Source organism: Arachis ipaensis, chromosome B08, assembly GCF_000816755.2.
Source record: "Arachis ipaensis cultivar K30076 chromosome B08, Araip1.1, whole genome shotgun sequence".
Taxonomy (NCBI): Eukaryota; Viridiplantae; Streptophyta; class Magnoliopsida; order Fabales; family Fabaceae; genus Arachis; species Arachis ipaensis.
This window is the reverse complement of record NC_029792.2, coordinates 28,844,697-28,849,348: the sequence shown is the minus strand read 5'-3', so window position 1 is coordinate 28,849,348 and position 4,652 is coordinate 28,844,697.

Below are 4,652 nucleotides of genomic sequence, written 5' to 3'. Positions count from 1 at the left end.
TTTTGATTATGAACGGAATGAAATACAATTGAGAAGGAAGTCAATAATAGAATAAACTTTGAATTGAGATGTACCTACCTGGGTAGATGCAGTAGAGTAATTCTACTTGTTCCACGATGTGGTTTAGATGTACCTGCTTAGGTAGATGCAGTGGCGTGGTTTCACTTACTCCAGGTTTAGCAAGGACGACGGTTTCATCCTACTCGCAGAGATTTTGAGTTTTAACTTGGCAAAGATCGTGGTGGTGTATCGCTTGAAAATTAATGTTTCTAGAAATGTTGAATTTTATGAGTCTTCTTTTTTCTTTCATAGAAATATTTTTCTTCATAATTTATCTCGCCCAACCATTCTTTTAAACCCACCATCAGCTCAACAACACAAAAGAACATCCATTTTCGTTCCTATTGGGCCTCCATCCCTGCCCATTGAACCAACAAACCTCCAATAATTACATTCCATTACTCCATCCTCTCTTCACCCAATACCCACCACAACCGAGTCATCAATCCAAGGAACAATTTGAATCAGGAATTGGCTTCACGTTGCACGTGAATCTTTCACGTACAATGTGGGATTATGGACACTTCTCAGGGGCCTTAAATCTTGCCACAAGACCTCCAATTTTTCATTATTCACTTGGTCAATTCAAAGTTCAACTTAAAATCCCACCCACGCGTAGGCATGGATGACGCATGCGCGTCGATACCAAAATTTTGATGGTCCAGTACTAAAAACAGAGAGTTGGGCTACCACTGTGCGAGTATTTTGTGCGTAGCACAATTCACATCTACGCGTACGCCTCACTTCCTTATTCTGCAACCCACGCGTATGCGTGGGCGACGCTTACCCATCGCATCATCTTTTACTTTCATCTCTCATTTCTTCTTCTTTTTTCTCTCGTTCTTCTTTCTTTCTACCTTTCTGCTTCTTCATTCCTTTCCCTTCTCATCTTTATTCTCCCTCATTTATTGCATTTGTATACTTTCATTTATTACATTTTAATTTTGTTGCTTGTTCTTATTTTCTTTTCTAAGTTTGATATTACACTATTGGTGTTGAATGTTCCTACTCAACTGTTGTATATTTCTTACATTGTTTTGGGTGCTTCTTAACTTTTTTGTTATTTAGTTGATATGCCCTGCTTACATTGTCTTCTCACTTGCATGTTATAGCTACCATGTAGTTGGGAACCTCATTATTATTGGCATTAGCTCACCCATATTTTATTTGTTTGCATATCTTTATTTGTGGGTTATTCTTCTTCCTTTTTCTCTTCTTTTAGGATGGCCACCAAGAAGGGAAACGGAAAACTTCTGAATCGGACGACAAACAAGTCCCGCCGCACAGTCTTTGGAGAGAGCGCATCAGTTGTAGCAACCCGTCCACTTGCACATCTTTGCATGCACCGAGGACGGTGCAATCTTTAAGTGCGGGGAGGTCGATACCGACTTCCACGGGTAACTACTTCCTTTTTCAACACCAATGTTTAATTTTTTGTCAGATTAGTTGTTGCATTGCATAATAGATTGCATGTGTAGTTAGTTGCTTGCAGTTAAGTGCTACTTGGTTGAAGTGATGAATTCTTTTCTTAGAAACTGTTTAGAGCATTTCATTAATTTGAGTTAAAATTTTTGTTAAACTTGCTTGAAGAAATTTATTTTGGAACATGGTTTAGAGCTCGAACACACAAAACCTGTGAGATTTTGAACCTATTTGATTGGTTGTATTTTATCAGCCAATACTTTGTTTTGGTGTGTGTTGTTCTCTCTAAAATTGTGATCTTTGTCTTTCTTGTTTCTGTATTTCCATTGTTTGATGTATGCATGCACTTATGTGATTGAGGCCCTGTTTCACTATAGCTCACATACCCATATGGCCTTACCCTTTCATTATCCTTTGCAAACTAATGTTGAGCCTATTTTACCCCATTTATTCTTTACTTTAACCCATCACTTACTCTAAGCGGAAAATAATAATATCCTTCATTTTAATCCTTGGTTAGCTTAGACTAGTGAGAGTGCTCATGATTTAAGTGTGGGGAAGTTGGGTTTCGAGATATTTTGTTTGGGAATTGAGATGTTAGACACTTTTGTGAAAATGTGAAAAGAATGTTGAGGACATGTTCATGCATTCAATATCGTAATCGTATGCATTGAGAAAAACAAAAGAAAAAGGAAAAACCAAAAATAAAAGAAAAAATGAAAAAAAAAGAAAAATATAAAAAGGGGACAAAATGCCCCAAGGTAAATGGTGATAGCAATGCATATGCATTGTACTCGAAATTGGGATGCATGAATATGTGAAAAACATAGTTAATGGGTAGTTAGATTTTATATTTTGATTACATGGATTGTCTTAAGTTAGGTGGGAAGTTTGGGTTAATCTAGGATTCAGATTTTAGTCCACTTGACCAAATACATTCCTACCTTGACCCTAACCCCATTACAACCCTTAAAAGACCTCTTGATGTGGGTATTTATGCATTAAATTTTTTGTTGATTGGTAGAAGAAGAGCAAGCCTTAGAAAGTAAGGTTAGTAGAGAATTGAGAGAATCGAACCTTAAACACTTGAGTGATTAGAGTGTATACACTTCCGGCGAGGGTTCGATGCTCGATTCTTTGTTCCTGGCTTTCACGAGCTTTCTTCTTGCAAGTCTATTTGTACTTCTATTTTATGATTTGAATTAGTGAGATCCAGTTTATATTTGTTCTTGGAGAATTTATTTACTTTTAACCAAGTACGTAAATGCATTTTGCATTTAGTTGCATTCATATAGATAGGTTGCATTTCATAATTTCTATTCCTCTTCACTCTTTTGGTTCTCTTGAGCTTAGCATGAGGACATGCTAACGTTTAAGTGTGGGGAGATTTGATACACCACTATTACGTGGTACATTTTATGCTAAATTGAGTGGATTTTATCCATTATTCTCACACTTATTCATATAATTCGCATGTTTTATATTTTCCTTCCTAATTTTGTGCTGTGATTGAAAACATCCTTCTTTGGCCTTAAATTCGCTAATTTTAATCTTCTCTTATAACCATTCGATACCGTGATATGTCTGTTAAGTATTTCCCGGGTTTATAGGGCAGGAATGGCTAAGAGGATAGAAAGGAAGCATGCAAAAGTAGAAGGAACACAAGAAATTGGGTATTTTAGAATCTGGTAGCGACGCGCACGCATGGGCGATGCGTACACATGACTGGTGCATTCGACAAATGACACGCACGCGTGGCTGACGCCTACGCGTGGACAGTGAAAAGTCCAGCGACGCGTGATGCGTGAGCATCGTCTCTATCTTTTCCTAGTGAATTTGCATTCAAATTGTTAAGTTTAATCAAGATTTAAGTATTTTTGAGCCACTATAAATGCTACTTTGAGTTGTTTTCAATTTGGTTTATTTCAGGTAGCATTCTGATGGATTTGACGGAGTTTTGTAGCAGAAAAGGAAGAAAGCAAATGATGTTGTCAACCCCGACCTCCTTGCACTCAAACAGAAATAACTTGAGCTACAAAGGTCCAATTAACGTGATTTTAGTGGCATTGGAAAGTTAACTTCCATAGCTTTCCAACAATATATAATAGTATATCCTTTTCTTTCATTTCATATGGCCTTCTCCATGCTGAACTTGAGCTTTCTCAAGTTCAGCGTGGATCCAAAGCTCCAAAAGGAATTCAATTCGGCCTCCTCCATGCTGAACTTGGGAATTCCTAAGTTCAACGTGGAGTCCAACCACAAAGGAGGAAGCACGCATGTCACCACGCTGAACTTGAGTTAATCCAAGTTCAGCGTGGACTCAAAGGAACACAAACAAGACGCCACTGCCTCCTCCACGCTGAACTTGGGAATTTCCAAGTTCAGCGTGGATCCTAATAATACCAGTGGTCCCCAATCTTCTTCTAAAGGCTGCACGCAGAATTTAATTAATTTTTGATTAAATTTATATTTTATTTATAATTAGTAAAAGATATTATTTAGTTTTTAGGAAATATATTTTACATTTATTAGGATTAAATATAAAAGGGAAAAGAATCAATCCTTCGGGCTCATCTCCTCTCTTTTCTTCTACCTCATTCCGTAATTTTTTTTGAATAATTTATGAACCTTGTGAATTTGGTGATGTTTTGATTGGTTGTTTTGATTACTTGTAGGTGAAGAAATGGTTGAAAAAGGAATTTTTGGCACGCTTTTGAAGTTAAAGCATGCTTTGGACCTTAGGCCACGCTTGGAAAGCGTGACCCAAGGTACAAAAGTGTGGCGCACAAAGGAGGCAAGGGCGCTCAGTTCAATCACTTAACTGAGCGCCAGTGGAAGCATCAAAGGCAAGGCCATGGCGCAGCATGACCAAAGGACCAAAGAGAGCATGGCGTTAAGTTAGTTTACCTAACTGAGCGCTACAAAGGAACAAAGAAAGCATGGGCGCTCAATTAACTTCTACCTTTATCGTGCCTCTCCAAGAAAAAAAGCAATGCGTAAAACCAAGGAGTGCATCCACCAGGGTTCGAACCAAGCACCCCCAAGAACCAAAAGGAGCGCTACTTGCAAGAAATTAGTCACAAATGCTGCAAGCAGGGTTCGAACAAGGGAGCTCCTCACTAACAAGGCATGAAGCGCTACTCTCCACCAAGGAAATAATTGGCCAACAT